The sequence below is a fragment of the Vitis riparia genome, chromosome 12 (assembly GCF_004353265.1).
Source record: "Vitis riparia cultivar Riparia Gloire de Montpellier isolate 1030 chromosome 12, EGFV_Vit.rip_1.0, whole genome shotgun sequence".
NCBI lineage: Eukaryota > Viridiplantae > Streptophyta > Magnoliopsida > Vitales > Vitaceae > Vitis > Vitis riparia.
Genome location: NC_048442.1, coordinates 15,688,758 through 15,711,891, shown reverse-complemented (window position 1 = coordinate 15,711,891; position 23,134 = coordinate 15,688,758). Strand labels below are relative to the sequence as shown.

The 23,134-nt window shown below is 32.7% G+C and overlaps 1 pseudogene; it reads right to left on the bottom strand.

Annotated features, from left to right (window-relative positions):
* Positions 1 to 220: 220 nt before the first annotated feature.
* On the bottom strand, positions 221 to 1,917 carry LOC117926017 (annotated as a pseudogene).
* Positions 1,918 to 23,134: the final 21,217 nt, after the last annotated feature.

Sequence of the window (23,134 nt, the reverse complement as noted above, 5' to 3'; positions counted from 1 at the left end):
GATAGACAAATAATTAAGAAGAAAAATAACATTTTCATTACCACAACTGTCACATGACAAATGACAAATTGCTCGCGAGTCTCGACCTCAACAAATCATTCAACAACAACACTCTACTCTTTCCTTCGGAACTCCAAAGGATCGACACTCATGGTAAATCACACGATACATCATCACGTGATTTGATCTCTGCCTCACACCAACTTCCAATCCTAACGCTTCACACGCCTGACTCCACTCTCTTCGTCAAGGCATCGGCTTCCTCCTTTATCAATTGCCAAGCGGCCACAACGTGGAGCTCCTCCGTGAGTGTGGACCCCACTGCACACCTCAGCATATAAACCCCATCCACTATCGTATGGGTCATGTAGGCGCGACCTGTTGAGTTGACTCGGTCCAGTAGCATCCGGTTGAGCCCCTCCACTGTGCCCGTGGCGGACAGAGGGCACGGGTTGAGCCGCATACCAACGAAAACAACCTTGGAATTACGATATCGAATCTCGGGTCGGATCTTACCATGGATTCGAATAATTTTGCCATTTGGATATCGGATCGAATGTGGGACTAAAGATTAGCCACGCCGTAGCTTCGGATCACGAGCCACAGCCGGAGGGCTTTGAATCTTCGACTGTTCCAATTTGCCAGTCTTTGAATTCTACCACGGAGTCTGATTCGCTGGCTTTGTTGTTCAAATATTCAGGGTTGGTGCTGAGTGAACGGGTTATTTCACTCGGTTGTTTGACCCATAGGCAGCAGCAGTCGAGATAGCTGAGTAGCCACTTGTGTGGACTGAGACTCAGTGAGTTGACCCGGTCGATTCCGTCTAGGTGGTGGCGAAACTCCGGGCAGATGCATGCGCTTCCAGTGTATGCGGCGTCCACGTGGACCCACACGCCGTAGTCGTTAGCCACATTAGCAAGGGGCCCGATGGGATCGACGGCTGTGGTTGAGGTTGTCCCAAGGGTTGCGCAGAGGTGGATGGGGACCAGCCCGGTTCCCACGTCAGCTTCGATTACTGTGCGCAGGAGCGCAGGGGATAGAGAGAAGTTTGAGGCTTGTGTCGTGGGGAGTAATCGTATGTTGCATTGGAGTACGCCAGCCAACTTGCATGCCTTTTTGTACGTGGAGTGGGTATAAAGGTTTGAGAAACCGTGTAAAATATGGCTGAAATCCTCGAGGTAATTGTTTCTCATTATATAGAGTGTATATACAATTGAGAGATCCTACAAACTAGGAAAAGATAAATATACATAATAAAAAATAATCTAAGATAAGGAAAGAATCAATCAGGAGAGGATTCTGCCTTATCAGTGGGCCTGATCAGAAGTGTAAACGACTAGTTTGGCTATGTTTTGGACGCCTATGATCTCGAGTGCACGGTCTTTGGCCGCAATGAGGGTGCAGAGGATTGCTTCGCTGGAGGTCGCTTGCATTATACCACCACCGGTGCCGGAGAACATGAAGGACTTGGGCAGCTTGATCATGTTGGCGAGCCAGTCCATGACGACCATTTCGAGCTCCGTAGCCGCCGGACACGCTAGCCAGTTGAACCCAACTGAGTTAAAGGCGGTGCAGAGCATCTCTCCCGCGAAAGCCGCGGAGCTCATCGTCGCTGGGAAGAATGCGAAGAAGTTGGGGCTCAGCCAATGCGTCATCCCGGGGATTATATCCTTTTCCACGTCTCTTACAATGTCGTCAAATGATTCTGGCAGATACGGCGGCGTTTCAGAGAGGCGGGAGCGAAGATAACCCGAACTCGGCTTGGCTGAGAACCGGATAGTTTTCAATGTTGTGGTAGTAATCAGCTATGAAATCAACCATTTGATGGGCTTGTTTTCGAAACTCTTCAGAGTTTAAGGGCTTAAACTCTCCATCAGGTGAGGGAGAGCCAACAGAGTTTGAATCAAGAATACTCATTATTCTTGTTTAAATTATTTTTTAATATTTTACAAAAATAAGGAGGTTTGGCAACTTGTTTTTTAAAAACAAAAAATAAAAAACTCGTTTTGATTAGTTATTTTTAAAAATAATGTTTTTGTTTTGATTTTGTAAAAATATTACAAATTCAATTTATATAATATAAATTAAATTAAATTCAAGTCTTATTTAAAATGATAATAGTTTTGTAATTATAAATAAATAAAAAAATGAATAGTTTTTATTAAAACATGAATAACAATATTGTAATAAAATTATAAATTATATTTTTTTATTATAAAAAAATAGGGAAAAGTGTGAAATATATGAAAAAACCATAAAATAGAAACTTAAGTTTATAGAATACAAATTTTAAACGGTTATTTAAAAATAATTAGCATTTCATGTAATTTTTTTTTATCAAATGTAGCATATTTGACCATTCAGATATTACAATATTTTAATGATATAAATATTATATTTGACCATCTTAGATGCTACGTTTAACAAGTGAGTGGTGAATGCATGGAACTTGAATTATTTGTAGAGAATTTATATTTTTTTTTAATTATTTTTATATGAATGTGTGGAAACGTCATTTTTTCCTTGATGTACTATTTTAGTAAATGTAAGAAACATAGCGATATTGTAATTTTTTTGGTTTAAAAATGAATAATAATAATTTTTACAATATTTTATTTAAAATGAATAATAAATCAAGTTTAATTTTTAATATATAAATGATTCATGTTTGTTATTTCATGTACATACTTAGTATTGAATTATGAACATATTGTTGTAGAGTGTTTTTTAATTTATAAATAATTAGATCGGTTTTTTTAATTCAAAATTATTCTTAAAAATTTTTAAAATCATTAAAGAATTAAAATTATTAATTATGTCTTATTTAATTTATTTACCTAAATTAAAAAAAATATGGTTGTGTATATAGAAGAAACAATAAAATTATGATTCATAATATATCAATTTTGATTTATTATTTTTTAATGATGAGGTATATTTTTTCATTTTTAAAAATCATTAAACTTATTAATAAATTCAATACAAAATGTTACTTGATTTGAAGTTCATTTTTATAATTGAAAAAATTTATAAAAATATAATTATGTGCAGAAAAAAATAATAGAGTCATTATGAATGAATTTTTATTCATAAATTTTCGGTATTAATAAGTTTATTGTTTGAATTTCAAATTATTTTTAAAAATTACTAAACTTGTTAATGAATGTAATAATTCCAAATGTTTGATATAAAAGTAATCAATAATTGACAACATATTAATCATAAGACCTATCTCAAATGGTAATTAAGCTAATCAAAAGTTTCCCTGTTAAATATATATATATTTTTAAATTTTATATACGTGTTTTAAAGTAATGATAACTTATTAAAGTCAATGGGAACAATATCCACATAATTCAGAAAATGTGATTATAAATAGTATACATTAAGTCTTTTTTAATTTGAACCTAATGAAAAAAAATTGGAAAATAATGTGTCTATATAAAATAGAAACAATAGTTACTCTAGACCAATTTTGATTCATAAATTTTAGTATTGATTTGATTATCATTTTAATTTTAAGTTATTTTTAAAATTTACTAAACTTGTTAATGAATCTAATGCATTAAGTCTTATTTAATTTGACATTCATTTGCCTAGTGGAAAAAATAAAAAAATAATGATTTTATATAGAAGAAAAACATTAATAAAGTTGTTCTGCACCAATTTTAATTTGTCCATAAATTTTTGGTATTAATTGGTTTATTATTTGAGTTTTAAAATACTTTTAAAAATTACAAAACTTATTAATAAATCTAACACATTAAGTTTTGTTGAATTTAAAGTTCATTTGTCTAATGAAAAAAATTGAAAAATAATAATTCTATGTATAAGAGAAACAATAAATTTATTCTACACTAATTTTTCTCCATAAATTTTTTATATTAATTGATTCACTGTTTGAGTTTTAAGTTATTTCTAAAAATTACTAAATTCGTTAATGAATCTAATACGTTAAGTCTTGCACAATTTGGAATTTATTTGCCTAATAAAAAAATTTGTAAAAATAGAAAGAGAAAACTAACTCATATATTTAAAATAAATTATGGTGTATAATTTTATAATGTTATTAAGTTTCATGACTTTTTAATATCAATTAAATTAGTTTTTGAATTTCAAATTATTTTTTGAAAATTAATAAATTTTATATATCAAGTACAATTTGATTTGCAAGTAGGTATAATTTAAAAGAAGATTATATTTAAAGATTTTCAATATTAGTATTAAATTATAGAAAGAGAAAAGAAATTATATAATGTCCAATTTTATTTGTTTTTTTTTATGATTTTTTTAATTTTATATGTTTTCCTTTTTATTTTTAAAAACCGGTCAAAACAATTTCTATTTATTCTTTAAAAAATTGTTATTTATTTCACTTTGTTTTCAAAAATGGTTTTCAGATAACAATAGTCAAACAATGTTAAAAAAATTTTAAAACAATTTTTTGCTTCTAAAAATAGAAGATTATTTTTAAATCACATGACTAAACAAATTCTTAATTTCCAAGAGAAAACAAACCAAAACCTTATGCAGAAAGCTAATTTGAGTTTCACTAATTAAATTTTCAAAATACTTAAATTAATTTTATTTTAATCATGGTATGAAAATAACTTGTCACAAAAAAATAAAATTTTAATTTTAATTTTTTTATTAAATTTGAATGTGTAGACCCCTGTTAGGGTGAGGACTCGGGGAGAGTGGAGATAGCTTCTTTTTATTATTTTTCATTGCATTCCCTTTGAAGTGTGGGGGGGAACCCCCTCTTTAGGCATGAATCCCGGCTGCATGGGACGTGTAGCAGCAGGGGGGATGGCTAGCCATGCTTGTTGAGAGGATGAATAGGAAAGCGGGTTATGGCTTGCAAAAGAAGATAGAAACAGCAAGAGAAAAAAGAAAAAAGAAAAAGATAAAAAGGGGGTGGCAGAGAGCATGAGGTGAGGAGAAGGGTATTGGATAGCAGGAGAGAAATGAGGTGAAGAGGGGGGCTTATTCTCAACTACTCCTGGTTATTACTTCCTGGATTGGTATGTGGATAGCTAGTCACTTATACGTTTTTTTTTTGCTAAAAACTAAGTTGTTGGTGAACTCGGGTATTGATGTTTCTTGCTTTGTTTATGCTATCATGCTTACGTGTTGCTCTGTTTCGGTGAGATTTTTTTGTCGAAAATCTTGACATTGTTAACATTGCCTTTAAAATCTATTTTGGTGTCTCACGTGGCTTGCAAGCTTAATGTTGTTTGTTTAAATCACTTGCTTTTTTTGTCTTTGTTTGTTTTTCTTTGCTTTTGTTGTGACCTCCCCTGTTCTGGCCTCTTTTCTCCCACCCCTTGGAGCTGGTTGCAACTGACGAACCCCTAAAGAGGAGCACTGAATCAGTGCCAATCCAAAACGTTTCTTATGCTATGAAACCGAAAGACCAATCCCCACCTAGCCCGGAGAATCTTCAACCCCAAGCATCGTCGCCACAGTCGCCGCTCCCATGGCGGTCGAGGCAGCCCGAGTCCGGCTGGGACAGCGTGGAGAGTCGCTCGATGTGGACTCGAGAAGGCATGCAGTACGTGAAAGACGCGCCTTCGATCTCGTTCGTGTTGTATCCGACCCGGGTGGCGTCGCTGTCGAAGGACCGAGTCACCGTGGAGACGGAGGCAGAGGCGGAGGAGGCAGTGGGAAAGAAGGAGTACGTGGATGCGCCAAGAAGGCGACGCGCATTGGCTACCGTTCTCTAACAATTATTCCGACGTGGTGGCGTCGCCGCTGCCGCCGCGGGGAGGTGGCAAAGGTGTTGAAGCCAGGCAAGGGGGGGAGGGGGGAGAAGCTGTGAAGAAGATGAAGTTTGGGCTTGAGCTTGAGTTGGGGCACTAGGCCCAATTTTGTGATGGAGATAGGTTTTGGGCTTACCTATGTTGATTTTTGGTTTTGGGCTTGCCTATGATGGCTTTGCTGATGGAAGGCCCCATTGCTCCTTATGCTAGCCACTCTCATGGCCCAAGTCCATGATGAGTGAGCCCATTTAGCTACTTCATGTCTAAACAAGTTTTAAATCTCTAATCTTAGTAAATTATTAACTTATTCATGCATTTTCATTTCTTTTTTTTTTTATCTTATTTTATCTTCACTAATTTAGTTAACTCAAACTTAAAGACAATTAAAAGACAAATTATTATTGTTAATTATATTGTTATCTCGAAATCTATACTATTCAATTTCACTAGCTTGAACATTATGATTGTTAAATATTATTATGATTTCGTATGTATCTATTTATCATATTTTAAAATCTCATTTGTTAAAGCCTAATTCTAATTCTTCAAAAATCCAACATCCCAAATTTAATTTTTGATCTCGAAATTTATACTATTCAATCTTGTTTGTTTAAATATAATGTTTGTCAATTATTATTATTTCGCATGTATCTATTTATCATCTTTTAAAAATCTCATTCATTAAAGTTAAATTCTAATCCTTCAAAAATCCCATATCCTAATTCAATCTTTCAATAATCCGTTTAAATCTTATTTTCATCAGTTAGAATTATTATCTCATACTTACCTAGTTATTTAAAGTCTAATCCTTCAAAAATCCCCTATCTTAATTAAAATTTTCAAATATTCGTTTAAACCTTATTTTCATTAAATAGAATCATTATCCCATATTTATCTAGTCTAGTCCTTCGAAAATCCCATGTCTTAATTTAATTCTTCAAATATTCGTTTAAACCTTATTTTCATTAAATAGAATCATTATCCCATATTTATCTAGTCTAGTCCTTCAAAAATCCCATGTCTTAATTTAATTCTTCAAATATTCGTTTAAACCTTATTTTCATTAAATAGAATCATTATCCCATATTTATCTAGTCTAATCCTTCAAAAATCCCTTGTCTTAATTCAATATTTCAATAATTCGTTTAAACCTTATTTTCATTAAATAGAATCATTATCCCATATTTATCTAGTCTAGTTCTTCGAAAATCCCACGTCTTAATTTAATTCTTCAAATATTCGTTTAAACCTTATTTTCATTAAATAGAATCATTATCCCATATTTATCTAGTCTAGTCCTTCAAAAATCCCATGTCTTAATTTAATTCTTCAAATATTCGTTTAAACCTTATTTTCATTAAATAGAATCATTATCCCATATTTATCTTGTCTAATCCTTCAAAAATCTCATGTCTTGATTTAATTATTCAAATATTCGTTTAAATCTTATTTTCATTAAATAGAATCATTATCCCATACTTATCTAGTCTAATCCTTCAAAAACCCCATGTCTTAATTTAATTCTTTAAATATCCGTTTAAATCTTATTTTCACTTCTCAATATTCCAAGTATCGTATTTATCAGGTTACTCACTTATTGTTATCACTATTATTGTTACCATTTTATTCATTCGTTTCTAAAGGTTCGCCTCCAAATGATTTTCAAGATTTCCAATTTTTATAAATCAACTTTCATAATTTCTACTTCTCAAATAACTTACAACTCTGATCCCTTTCAAAATCAACTCCCAAAGTCCCAATTTTCGTAAACTCAATTCTTCTTAAAAATCCCGAACTCTTAAATAATTCCTCAAAATCCCAATTTTCTTTCAAATTTAATTTCTAAAATTCTCATTCTTACATTTAATTCCTAAGAATCCAATTTTCAAATAATCTCAAAAACTCCAATTTTCAAATAATCGCTAAGATTCCGATTCTCAAATGAATTTCAAAAATCTAGTTTTCCTTCGAACAATTTTAATTCCTGCTTAGTGATGCATGTGATATATGTCGTACTCTATATTGTGCACGAACTCCATTTCTATGATAGCGCATTGTTCGTTTGTGGCTCAGGTACGCATCCACTCCTATTCTGGTCATTCTCTATTGCATGTTTCGATTCCCATATGCGCCTAATCAATTTGAGTATCCATTGATTGTCATGTCAGCTTTATTTTATTAGTAGAGACCCAACTTTAGGGGTTTAGAGGAGTGTTACGGTCTTTACCGTACCTTCCCGATAAACAACCTGACCCCCGAGCCCGATCCAGTTTTTCGTAGATCACCTTTTCCAAAATAAGGAGTCACACTTAGAGTTTTCTTTCTTATTTTGTTACCCTTTAAAAATAAAACAAAAATAAGTGGCGACTCCAATTCAATTTTTCCTTAATCAATAAAATCATTTTTCAAAATCAAAATCAAGCTCGCCTTCGAGCGGAAAATGCATGAGCCGAAATGCGGGGTCCACAAAATGTGTTTAGTATGTTTGATATAATATGAAATAGGATATATCTAAATTTAAGATCTTTTATATTTATTTTCACAAAGTAGAAGTTTTATAAAGACAAAAAAAAAGTTAAATATTTGTATATATTTATAAAATTAAAAGTATTGATACAAAAAACAATTGTACTCTCATTGAAGATTTAGAATATATTTAATAATGTTCTTTAAAAATACTTCTAACTCGAAAAGTAATTTTAAAGAAAAAGTTGACATTTGACAAAATTTTAAAATTATTTTAAAAAAAAAATTACGTACAATGCTTCATAAAAACATTTGATAGATGATTCTCTAATTTATAGAAAAACACATTCACTAGAAGCACTTTGAAAATAAATAATTCCAAACATACTCAAACATCAATCTATGAATTGTTATTTAATCCTTAATTAAATTGTTGGTACCAACCATGATGTAGACGTGGACTTTACTTTTGTTTCCTACCAGTCTACCACCGTATCAATCTCTCATTTTTGCTTCCATCCGACCTTTCCAAAAGCCATTCTCTCTTTTTATACTTGTACATGAAGCATCCGCAACACACTTTCGTCGCATCTTTTCCCCCATTAGTGCATTATTTCCCTCGTTTCGACCATTATCTCTAGCTTTAGTACAATGATATATACTTATGTAATTTTTTCGAGAAAATTTCCAAGTCTTCCTCATGAACTCAAAATCAATTATCTATAGAAGGCGAAAGTTTTATAATGTACCAATTAAATAAAATTAGAAATGTTGTGTTGAGTTCATTTCAATGTTTTTAGAATTGGGCTAGTAATTAGATCGAAAAAATTATTGATTTATGTTTCAATGATTGGACTAATAATTAAATCTATAATTTGTGTTGGAAATCAAGCCCACGTCGCCTTCCATCCTGTGCGTTCCTTCCCATATTTAGCATCCTCTGTTTACTTCCCTAAATTAGTGTAATATACAACCTTTATTATAATTGATTTAGGAGTAATTCTAGCAAGGTAGTTTATTCACTTTCCATGTAAGAGTTTATTCTCTTTCCATGTAATAGTTTATTCACTTTCCATGTAAGAGTTTATTTTCTTTCCATGTAAGGGAAATTCCGTCCGGTGATAGTGTACCAGTCCGGAATTGTCTCATATCTGTAGGCTATTTATTTATGCTTTCTTTCATTGTAAACAGAGTATCATAGAATGAATTGAGTCTATGTTCCTCCATAGTTAGTCTTCAAATTCTTCATGGTATCAGAGCAGGTTTAATCCTGTCTCATCGTCTTCATCTTTAGTCAGTTTTTTTTTCTACTCAATTCTATTCTTCTAGGTTATGCCTAAATACGGTCCAGCCTTTGGAATGGCTACCAACTCATCATCCTCTACTTCTGATATCATCATCTCATCGTCTTCATCCTCTCATCAGATGGAAACCTCTCATCTGCCAATCACAGCCCATAAACTGAATGGGCAAAATTATTTGCAATGGTCTCAATCCATATTAATGTTTATACGGGGAAAGGAGAAAGATGACTACATCACCGGAGCTTCGGCGGCACCAGAAACCACAACATCAACCTACAAGAAGTGGATAGCAGAAAATAATATGGTCATGTCCTGGCTAGTCAACTCTATGACCCCTGACATTGGTGAAAATTTTCTGTCATTTGATACTGCCAAAGAAATCTGGGACATTGCAAAAGAAACTTTCTCAGACAAGGAAAACACTTCTGAAATCATCCAGATTGAAGGCATCCTCCACGATTTGCGTCAAGGAAACCTTACGGTAACTAAATATTTCAATACTCTTACTCGTCTATGGCGTCAACTTGATACGTTTGAGGTTCATAACTGGAATTGTGTTACAGATGGTTTGTTGTATAAAAAGATTGTCGAAGGGAAACGTGTGTTTAAATTTTTGTTAGGTTTGAACAAAAATCTTGATGAAATCAGAGGAAGAATCATGGGAGTAAAACCTCTACCTAGCCTCAGAGAGGCATTCTCTGAAGTGCGTCGCGAAGAAAGTCGGAAAAATCTCATGATGGGATCCCATCAACAACTGAATATGGCAGAAAGCTCGGCTCTTAAGACTCAATTCGCTCCTTTTGACAACCGTCAAAAAATTAAAGGAGGTAGACCTTGGTGTGATCATTGCAGAAAGCCGGGACACTCAAGAGAAACTTGCTGGAAGATTCATGGAAAGCCAGTAGATTGGAAGCCACGTCAACCACTTGAGAAAGAAGGACGAGGCAATCATGTGGCTACCGATGAACAATCGCCACAACCTGAAGCTAGCCCTTTTAATAAGGAGCAAATGGAGATGCTTCAGAAACTACTGTCTCCTCTTTTGTCAATACAGTCACAAATTGGCTCATCTTCCAACCAGCTCATTGGTTCTGGAACCTTGGCTCACAAAGGTAATTTTTTGAGTGCCTTTACTGTTGGTAAGAAACGTAAAAAACCTTGGATCGTGGACTCAGGAGCATCTGATCATATGACGGGAGATGCGACAATTTTTGATACATATAGCTCATGTCCAAATAATTTAACAGTCCGAATAGCAGATGGTTCACTATCAAAGGTTGCTGGAACAGGTTCAGTTGTGCTATCAAGGGATCTTACTCTCAACTCTGTTCTCCTTGTTCCTAACTTGGACTGTAATCTATTGTCAATTAGTAAACTCACTAAGGAAAAGAGGTGTATTACTAATTTTTCCTCCACTCACTGTGAATTTCAGGATTTGGATTCGGGGAAGACGATTGGCAATGCTGAGGAATGCTCTGGACTCTACATCCTTAAGGAGCTCCATGATCCACAAGAATAACCTCAAATGGCAGTTGGTAGTAATTCTTTTTCGGTTTCATGTCAAAATAACGATAGTGCAATTATGTTGTGGCACTATCGCTTAGGTCATCCAAATGTTATGTATCTCAAGCATTTATTTCCTTCATTATTTCATAAAAATCCAAAATCCTTTGAGTGCGAAATCTGTCAATTATCAAAGCAAGTCCGGTCTCATTTTCCCATTCAACCCTATAAAGAGTCTAGTCCATTCTCAATGATTCATAGCGATATCTGGGGTCCGTCAAGAATAAAAGATGTAACTGGTACTAGGTGGTTTGTCTCATTCATAGATGATCACACTAGATTAACTTGGGTATTCCTCATGAAAGAAAAATCTGAAACGAGTCAAATTTTCAAAAATTTTAAAAATATGATTCAGACCCAATTCCAGTCAAAAATACAAATTCTAAAGTCTGATAATGCTAGGGATTATTTCAACTCCATTCTAGGAGAATTTCTAGCACAAGAAGGGATAGTTCACTTAAGTTCATGTGTTGATACCCCACAACAAAACGGAATCGCTGAAAGGAAAAATAGGCATTTGTTAGAGGTGGCTAGATCACTAATGTTCTCCATGAATGTTCCAAAATTATTCTGGGGGCAAGCTGTCCTTACGGCAACCTACCTCATCAATAGGATGCTGTCTAGGGTACTAAAATTCCAAACACCTTGTCAAACACTCCTAAAATCCTTTCCGACTACTCGTCTCATCTCCACCGTCCCACCCAAAATTTTCGGGTGCTCTGTTTTTGTTCATATCAATCAACAACATCGAAGTAAACTTGATCCTAGGTCACTCAAGTGCATCTTTCTTGGGTATTCTTCAAATCAAAAAGGGTATAAGTGTTACTCTCCGGTCACAAGAAAATTCTACAATTCAATGGATGTCACATTTTTTGAAACCCAGCCTTACTATCCCAAAAACGATATTCAGGGGGAGAATTCAACTCAGGAATATCAATTTTGGGATCTTGAGTCATTCAGTGAGTCACCCATCATCACTGAAAATCACATTCCTCCAGAGTCATTTAATCAGCCCGAGTCCATTGTTGACTTGTGGGATAAAGAGCACATCCAAGAGGAAACGGAGGAAGGAGCACTTTCTCAACAAACCCATGAGGCTGAACCGGGTCCTAATCCAAGCAAACTTCCAGGTAACAACGCTCCTGATGGTACTGTTGATTCCGAGTTAGAAAATGATATTCTTAATATGCCCATAGCTTGGAGGAAAGGAATTCGATCATGCACTCAGCATCCCATTGGAAATTTTATTTCTTATGATAAGCTATCACCTACGTTTCGTGCATTCACTTCTAGCATCACAGAGATACAAGTTCCTCGGAATATTCAGGAAGCTTTCAAGTATCCTAAGTGGAAGGTAGCCGTCGATGAGGAAGTTCGGGCGCTGGAAAAGAATGGTACGTGGGAAATTACTGACCTCCCAAGAGGTAAGAAACCAGTTGGGTGTAAGTGGATTTTCACAGTAAAGTACAAGGCAGATGGTAATGTGGACAGGTATAAGGCTCGGTTGGTTGCCAAAGGATTCACCCAATCCTATGGCATTGACTATCAAGAAACTTTTGCTCCAATTGCCAAGCTCAATACTGTTCGTGTACTTTTATCCTTGGCAGTTAATCTCGATTGGTCGCTTCACCAACTTGATGTGAAGAATGCCTTCCTCAATGGTGACTTAGAGGAAGAAGTTTACATGGACATTCCTGCTGGACTTGAGACGACATCAAACTTCAACAAGGTTTGCAGACTCCGAAAATCCTTGTATGGTCTCAAATAATCTCCCAGGGCCTGGTTTGAACGGTTCACTAAGGTAGTGAAAGGGTACGGATTCATTCAATGTCAATCCGATCACACATTATTTGTGAAACACTTCCCAGAAGGGAAGCTGGCAATTATCATTGTATATGTGGACGACATAATTTTGACAGGTGATCATGAAGAGAAAATTGACTTACTTAAAAAATTACTGACAAAGGAATTTGAGATCAAGGATCTTGGAAACCTCAAGTACTTTCTCGGAATGGAGATTGCTAGGTCAAAGAAAGGTATAGCAGTCTCACAACGCAAATACGTTCTGGACTTATTGAATGAAACAGGAATGCTAGGATGCAAGCCGGCAGAAACACCTATGGATACAACTGTCAAACTGGAAGAAAGTGATGGAAGTACGCCAGTTGATAAAGGAAGATATCAACGTCTTGTGGGGAAACTCATCTATCTTTCTCATACAAGGCCAGACATCGGCTTCTCCGTTAGTGTGGTAAGTCAATTCATGAATAATCCAACCGAAAAACACATGACTGTTGTGATAAGAATATTGAGGTACCTCAAGATGACACCAGGAAAGGGTCTCTTCTTTCAAAGAACAACAAAGAAAGAGATTGAGATTTTTTCAGATGCAGATTGGGCAGGTTCAGTGATTGATCGGAGATCAACTTCAGGCTATTGTTCATTTGTCTGGGGGAACTTGGTTACATGGCGAAGCAAGAAACAGTCAGTGGTAGCCCGTAGCAGTGCTGAGGCAGAATTTCGTGCTATGGCACAAGGTATCTGCGAGGGAATCTGGTTGAACAGGCTGTTAGAAGAATTATGGGTTCCATTGAAGCATCCCATGATGTTATACTGCGACAATCAAGCTGCCATCAGTATCGCTAAGAATCCGGTTCATCATGATCAAACTAAACACGTGGAGATAGATCGACACTTTATCAAGGAAAAGATTGAAGAAGGAGTTTTCAAAGTCAGCTACACTCCGACAAACTGTCAAACGGCTGACATTCTCACAAAAGCTCTTGCTCGAGTTAACTTCGAAGATCTGACAGGAAAACTTGGAATGATCAACATCTACAACGCGGCTTGAGGGGAGTGTTGGAAATCAAGCCCACGTCGCCTTCCATCCTGTGTGTTCCTTCCCATATTTAGCATCCTCTGTTTACTTCCCTAAATTAGTGTAATATACAACCTTTATTATAATTGATTTAGGAGTAATTCTAGCAAGGTAGTTTATTCACTTTCCATGTAAGAGTTTATTCTCTTTCCATGTAATAGTTTATTCACTTTCCATGTAAGAGTTTATTCTCTTTCCATGTAAGGGAAATTCCGTCCGGTGATAGTGTACCAGTCCGGAATTGTCTCATATCTGTAGGCTATTTATTTATGCTTTCTTTCATTGTAAACAGAGTATCATAGAATGAATTGAGTCTATGTTCCTCCATAGTTAGTCTTCAAATTCTTCAATTTGTATATTATTAAAATTAAAAATAATTATAAACATTTAAAATATGTCAAGAAATTAAAAAATAATAATATTTATTTTCATTTTTAATATTATCAAATTAAATCATGAATAAATATTAATGTTTGAATATTTTAAATTGTATTAAATGAAATATGTTTAGTATTTAAATTTAAAACGAAAGAGAATTCTTCAAAGGTATACATCCTATTATTTTCTAATTTAAAAAAAATTATTTTATTTTATTTATATTTTTTACATATTATTTTATTTTTAATTTGCAACTTTCAAGTTGCAAGCATGAGTTACGCATTGGTCACAACCCCATCCCTTGTACTCAAGCTCTATGGTTCAATTCATTCATATTAGATGGATTTTAAAAAAAGAAAAAAAAACTCAGTAGTCCCACATCAGAGGAGATGAGGACCCCAAGAGCTTTTTAGTGTTCGACTTTTCATTTAATATCAAAAACCACTAACTGCAACGGGCCCAAAGTAGGGCTAGTTTAATGCACCTACAAAGTGGATTGGGAAAACTCAATAGTCCCACATCGTAGGAGATGAGGACCGGAAGAGCTTTATAGTGTTCAGCTTTTCATTTCATGTCAAAAACCATTAACTGCAACGGGCCCAAAGCAGGGCTAGTGGGTTGGGAAAACTCAATGATCGCAAGAGCTTTATATTGTTCGGCTTTTCACTTAGGTTATGTTTGGTTCCCGGAAAATACTAAGGAAAGAAAAAAAATGTAAAGAAAAATAATTTTTTTATGTTTAGTTGTCTTATGAAAAATATCAAAGAAAAACAAATATGATTAAAACTAATTAAAAACTTATGTATTTTTAAATTATTTAATCTTTATATTGATGAGTTAAAATAAATAAAATGAGTTTGAAGTAACAAAAAAAATAATTTATCAACTTTTAATCAATTTTTTTTATTTTTCTTCACTTTTTCTTTCCCTCTACTTTTCCTTTGTATTTTCTTTCCCTTGCATTTTCCTTCAAATTTTCTGGAAACCAAACATAGCCTTAATGTTCTGACGTGGGAAAACCAAAAAATTAAATTGCACAAAACACTAGACCAATGATCAAACCTAAGAGCTTCAGCATGAGCCTGATTTGTTAATAAACCACACCAACATCTTATTTGTACTATGCTTTCACATGCAAATTAATAAATATTATATAAATCAATTTTAATTATTTTATCGTATATTTAATATAATAATTAAATACAAACACAAATATAAATTTATAAATAAAATTATCAATATTTTTAAATAAAAAACTTATTTCACACTAAATATATTATAATCTTAAATTTAATGCATTGTTAAATTCTATATATTATTACAAAAAGTCACAAAATATATTTGTAAACTCCAAAATTTATCCCAATTTTATTTTTGCATTAATTTTAAGTTCAATTTTGTTCTTAGATTTTAAATTTCAATTACATATGATATTTTTGGCCTACTTACCCTTTAATTTTTAGTTTTTATTATTTTGTAAATTGTTTTATTTTTATTTGTTATTATTTTTATTATTATTATTATATATATTTATTTATTTTTTTCTTTTTATTCTTTCTCTCATCTCTCCTCCCTCCTCCACCTACCCCGATACCTTTACCCATACCCTTCACGTCCAAGGCTCTCCCATTTCCTTTCTTCCTTTTTTTTCCCCTCATTCTCAAGGTGGTTGGGCTCCCCATCTCATCTCTTTTTATTTATTTATTTATTTATTTTTTCTTTTCCCCTCATTCCCAAGGTGGTCGGGCTTCCCATCTCATCTTCTTTTTTTTTCTTTTCCTCTCATTCCCAAGGTGGTTGGGCTCCCCCATCTTCTCTTTTCCTTTTTTTTCTTCTCCCCACATTCACAAGGTGGTCGGCTCCCTCATCTCTTTTTTTCCTTTTTTCTTTTTTTTCTTCCCCCCAACTCTCACATACGAAAGCCCCCAATTTCTCTTCCATTTTTTTTCTCCTCCCCATAGCCTTTCCCTATATTGTGCAAAACCAACTGGAGTCAGATTCGTCAAACTCAATGGGGGTTGGACAACCTTCTTCCCTTCATGTGGAGGGTTTTTATAGTGCTGAAAAGAATGTCACTATAGTGCTGACTAAGCACTTTAACCTTCTCTATAATGATGATTGTCTTATAAGTGGTAGGACAATCATTACAGTTTTAGGCAATTGGTAAGTGTCGTCAGATGATGTGTCATGACTTTTGATCGTGCAGTCGCTTGTCCCTTCAACCTGTTGGTGGTATGGGGTTGTGTATAGTAATTAATTGACATGAACTTGATGGTTAGAAAAAATCCCTTCAGCCACTCCTATGCCAAACGTGAATGTTACACATGCTAGTAGGTCTTGAAGTCTTGATCGGGCGATACTGTTAGTTTGGGGAGTTCGGTTTCCTTATGTTGCCTAACCTTGTAGGACAAAGGCTTCTTTTAAAGAGAATGAGACTTGAAAAGTCGTAGGAAGACATTGAACTTGTTGCAAGCTTATTTGAGTATACGTTTTATTTCTCACTACTATTTGATTTTATTTTTATTGGTTTCTATAAATATTTGTTTGTATATATTTATTGAGTGTGTATAAAATTGAATATTGAACAAACCAAAAATTTTGTTTAAATAAGAGGAATAATTTGGTAAATATGTTTTAATAAAATAATAATTTTAAAATATTCTTCTTAATAAAAGAATTTTTTTTATTAATTAGAATTCAGAAAAATGCTTTTAGAAAAAAAAAAAAAAATTGTTTTTAATAGAATTTGATTTTTTTTAAATAATAATTGTCCAAAAATTGTTTCGTAAATAAAGTTGTCCTAAAAATTAATTTTTAACTAAATATTATTTTCCGAATAAAGTTATATTTTTTTTAATAATTTGTATAAGTCATTTTTCTTAAATTCATTATTTTCTAATAAAAGCAAGTAAAAATAATTTTTGTGTCCAAATTGAAATTTTGTAATAAATTCTTTTGAAATAATAAGTGTAAATAACTTTTTTGAAAATTGAATACAAATGAAATTGACACTTTTTTGTAAATAAATAAATAAATTGAAATCATTAATTCAAAATCTTTTTTAATAAAGTCCTTTGAAATTTCTTGAAAACTCTTTGTTTTTAATATTTTTTATTTTGTTTAATAAATCATTTTGTGTAATTCTCTTATTATTTATTTTGTGTATTCTGGTAATTAGATTTCATAATTATTTTTGTGTATATTGATTTTCACCGTGACTTGTAAATTGATTATTTTTCTTGGTATCCATAATTAATTAATTAATTGACACAATTCTCTTAATTCGTTTAATAAAGGTCGTACGTATACGGGCTTAGAGGGGTATTACAACTCACCATCATACATTTCCAATAGGTACGGGCTTAGAGGGGTGTTACGGCTCACCACCATACCTTCCCAATAGGTAACCTAACTCCTGAACTTAATTTTGGTTTTTCACAAACTGTTTTTTCCAAATAAAGAGTTACACTTATGGTATTTTTTCTTATTTTGTTTTCCTTTTAAAAAAAAATAAAACAAAAATAAGTAGTGACTCTAAGTCTTCTTCAAAAAATCAAATTTTAACCAAATAAAAAATTGAATCTCACCATCGAGTGGAGACGCACTTGAAAAAACGCAAGTTCACAATATTATACATATATTTAAAAAAAAAAACATTTGAATATGCATATTATTTCTTATTTATCATATTTTAGAGTTTTTTTTTTCAACATTTCTATAAATTTTGATTAATTTTTTCTCAATCGATATTTTATGTTAAAATATTTTTTGATATTTCCTTATGTATTTCGATATATCCATCAAATCAAATTACCAATATATCAATCAAAATCGATATTTTCATCCTCAATGATAACTAAGTTTTTTATATATTAATTAAATATTATTTTGGGATTTATTGGAGTTATTTTGTACAAAATATGAGTATTGTAAGTGGTATATAATGTTTTAACTTATAATTATTAATTTATGCATAATTTTCACAACTTAAGGCCTATGATTTTCTTTTTTATATCAAATAAATTAACAACATGTCTTTTCAATTTTCGTTTATTTTCAGTTTTCCATCCTAATGATCATTTTTTATGCCTTAGTTTTTCAAACTTTCCTTTAAGAAAAAAGCCCCAAAAAAATTAATTCTCTTTTAAACAAAACTAATTAATATATTAAAAAAACTATCTTTTAAAAATAATTTTATATAAAATATTTTTATTATTTATAATATATTTAATAAGATACCTATGGACCCCATTTTTTTTTATACAAACCAAGTGTCTTTAGTTTTTTTTTATTTATTATTTATTTATTTTATGTGCTTTCATTAAGGAGTCGGGGGAGCGTTTCAGTGGAGGTGGAGGACATCTCCCGGGAGACTCCATGCATGAACGCGTGGTGAATGTCGGCAGACCGCCCATGATGGTGGTTGGAAAGGGTGACGCATTGGCTGAAGGGTGCATAGTGGAGCTAGTGTGGCTTATGAGGGAAGACAAAAACAGGGGTTTTGAGAAATATGGAGGGGGGGGGGGGGGGGGGGGGAGGGGGGGAGGAGGATTCGTCAAGCTGTAGGAGAGAGGCTGGAGGTTTTTCAGAGATATTTCAGGAGGGCATGAGGGAGTTTTGAACAGAGGAAAAAAGGGTCTTTACAGAGGAAACGAAGAGCAGAGGAAATGGGGGTGTGGATCATCAAGTAATACCACCTTGAGCTTGAATGCTTTCGTTTCTGAATGTTCTACTTCACTCTTTGTTGATTTCTGAGCTTTGTTTGTTGTTTGTTTGGTTGAACATGTTAATTTATATATGTTGCTCTGTTTAAGTCCTCATTGATACTTTCGTTTTTCTCTTCTAAATGGTTGGATTCCTTTTTTTTCTTTGGTTTTTGGTTTTGGGTTTGATGTTTAATGGGTATATTGAGACCTTTCAGTTTTGTCCCACCTTTGTATGGCCACACTAACCTCCACTGCCCATCCCATCGACCCCATGCTCATATTCAACCTCGCCATCCACCCTTGCTCCACCACTCCTCTTTCACACTCGTCAACCTTACCACCTTTTCATACCTATTACCAATAAAACCCATTTTATAATACCCATCCAGTCCGTTTCTCTCATCAACTCTTGTGCGCGTGGTCCCCCCTCACCTTTCTGCTTCTCTCATGCTCATCAACCCCCAATTTATCCCATATGAGCTCACCAACTTCACGTATCCATTTCCCACTCATGCATGCAAGGATTATGTGCCCATAGCTGCTACCCATACCCATTTCCATGCCCATTCTTCAACCTCCTCATGCCCACTACCCTTTCATACCCATGCATTTTGCTACTTGATTTCCACACATTCCATACACACCACATGCATGCATGAACTCATCCCCTTTACTACTCACTTCCTATTTCATCTCTCTACACCACATACCATCCTCCAACTACCCATCATAAAACCCATGTTTTCCCACCTATTGCTTGCATTCTCATCAACGTCTATTTATTGGCGAATCTTGGACCTACTGCATGAACCCAAGTTTCTATATGGCTGATGGTAGAGACGCTCGTTTATTGATTCTATGGGCAAAGACACAACTCATTGCATGATGCAATTTATGCACCAATAGTTCGACCACTCGCGGGCAGAACTTCATGCTCACGATGGAGGAGTGGTTGGAGTTGCTGGTGATTCAAATAAATGCCTCAATGATGAGTGCAGGTTATCATGGGGGTATAAAGGTTTGGCGGTAAGGCCAATGGAAAATGGGTTTGATGTCTCCATGCATGGCTCTTGATGGTTATAGTGGTGGTAGTGGAAAAGAATATATAAAATGGGTTTATAGCCACTATACTGGAGACGTGCACATGAAGATCACCACAATCCATATTTCTTTTTATTATTTCTTCATATTTTGATATCAAAACAAAATTTTCAAGATTTGACTTTTCGAAATTCCATTCTCAAAATGATTTTTTTTAGATTCCAATTTCTGAAATTTATTCCATCCTTAAAATTAATTTTTCGGGTTTCCAGTTTTCAAATTTTAATTTTCCAACATTCCATCCTCAAAATAATTTTTTGAGTTTCCAGTTTTCGAAATTTAATTTTTTGACATTCCATTCTTAAAATAATTTTTCGGGTTTCCAGTTTTCAAAATTTAATTTTCCGACATTCCATCTTTAAAATTAATTTTTCGGGTTTCCAGTTTTCGAAATTTAATTTTCCGACATTCCATCTTTAAAATTAATTTTTCGGGTTTCCAGTTTTCGAAATTTAATTTTCCAACATTCCATCCTTAAAATAATTTTTCAGGTTTCCAGTTTTTGAAATTTAATTTTCTGACATTCCATCCTTAAAATAATTTTTCGGGTTTCTAGCTTTCGAAATTTAATTTTCCAACATTCCATCTCTAAATAATTCTTCAATTTTCCAATTTCTAAATTCACTTTCCAATTTTCACAATTATTTATCTAATCATTATTATTCTCATTATTACTATTATTCCATTTATTTATTTATTTTAAAATTTCCATCTTCCAATTTTAATTTATAATTTCAAAAATTTCACTATTCACGTTCATTCGTTTAAATATTACTTTCGTTGTTATTATTATTATTCCATTTATTTATTTATTATTTCTTTTAAAAATTCCAATCATTAAAGTTCAATTTTTCAAAATTCCGTTTTCCAAATTTAATTTTCAATCTCAAAAATTCCACTATTCACATTAAGTTGTTTGATGATTATTTTCATTATTATTATTATCTCATTCATTTATTCATATATTTAAAATTTCATCTCTAAATAATTTCTCAAATTTTCAATCTCTAAATTCAGTCTCTAATATCTAAAATTCTATTTTTCACAATTATTTATCTAACCTTTATTATTTCGTCATTATTATTATTCCATTCATTTATTTATTCACTTATTCATTTATTTAAAATTTCATCTCTAAATAATCCTACGAATTTTCAATCTCTAAATTCAATTTCCAATTGCTAAAATTCTATTTTTCGCACTTATTTATCCAATCTTTATTATTTTCGTTATTCCATTTATTTACTTATTCACTTATCTATTTATTTAAAATCCCCTCTCTAAATAATTCTTCAAATTTCCAATCTCTAAATTCAATTTCCAATTTCCAAAATTTTCATCTTCGTAATTATTTATCTAATCATTATTATTTTCGTTATTCTATTCATTTATTTATTCACTTGTTCATTTATTTAAAATTTCATCCCTAAATAATTCTTTAAATTTCCAATCCCTAAGTTCAATTTCCAATTTCTGAAATCCTAACTTCCGCAATTATTTATCCAATCATTATTATTTTGTCATTATTATTACTCCATTCATTTATTTATTCACTTATTTATTTATTTAAAATTCCGTCTTTAAATAATTCTTCAAATTTTCGATTTCCAAATTTAGGTATCTGAAATTTCAATTTTCCAATTTCCGAACTTAATTTTCAATTTCCAATATTTCAATTCTCGCATTTATTCCGTTATTTATTTATCATTATCATTATTATTATTATCATTTTATTCATTTATTTCTAAAAATTCTGACTTCGAATGATTTCCAAGATTTCCAATTTTTATAATTCAATTTTCATAGTTTCTACTTCTCAAATAATTTTCAATTCTGATTTCTTTCAAAATTTAATTTCCAAAGTCCCAATTTTCATAATTTATTTTTTTTAAATCTCAAACTCTCAAATAATTTTCAAAATTCCAATTTCTTTCAAATTTAATTTCTAAAATTCTCATTCTTACATTTAATTTCTAAAAATCCAATTTTCAAATAATCTCTAAAACTTCAATTTTCAAATAATCTCTAAGACTCCAATTTTCAAATAAATTTCAAGAATCTAGTTTTCCCTCGAACACTTTTAATTTCTGTTTGGTGATGCATGTGATATGTTTTGTACTCTTTATTGTACACTGACCCCATTTTTATGATAGCGCATTGCTCATTTGTGGCCCAAGTATGCATTCACTCCCATTCTGGTTATTCTGTATACATGTTTTGATTCCCATATGTGCATGATCGATTTGAGTATCCATTGATTTTCTTATTGATTGTCACGTCAGCTTCATTTTATTAGTAGAGACCCGACTTTAGGGACTTAGAGGGGTGCTACGGTATTTACCGTACCTTCCTGAGAAGTAACCTGACCCTCGAGTCCGATTCGGTTTTTCACAGACTATCTTTTCCAAAATAAGGAGTCACACTTAGGGTTTTTTTTTCTTATTTTGTTTACCCTTTTAAAAATAAAATAAAATAAGTGGCGACTCCAAGTAATTTTTTAATAAATAAAATCATTTTCAAATAAAAATCAAACTCGTCATCGAGTGGAAGCGCATGAACCAAAATACGGGATCCACAATACCTTTTCAGATGAAAGATGTCTTTTTCATATTGAAAATGTCGTTTCAGTTTTGTAACAAATATAACGATTAGCTTTTGGTTCTCCCACCACAATGACTGTTACTATTTGACATTTGTATATCTCTCTTTTTGTGTAAAAGTAGATCCACTTGTAGGATCAAGCGGTAGCAATCTTCTTCATCCAAACCCCTACTTTATCTTTATTCCAACTTCACCAATGGTGAGAATTCATACCCTCTAGGGTTTTTGTTTTTTAATTTAATTTTTTAAATTATTTTGGGAACAAAAGAATTCAAGGTTTTAATTGGTTTTATTATTTTTTGATAGTTTCTCGAGAGCCAAACAAGAAGTTTCAATGTTAATGAATCTTTTGATTGTTCTTATTTTTGCTTGTCA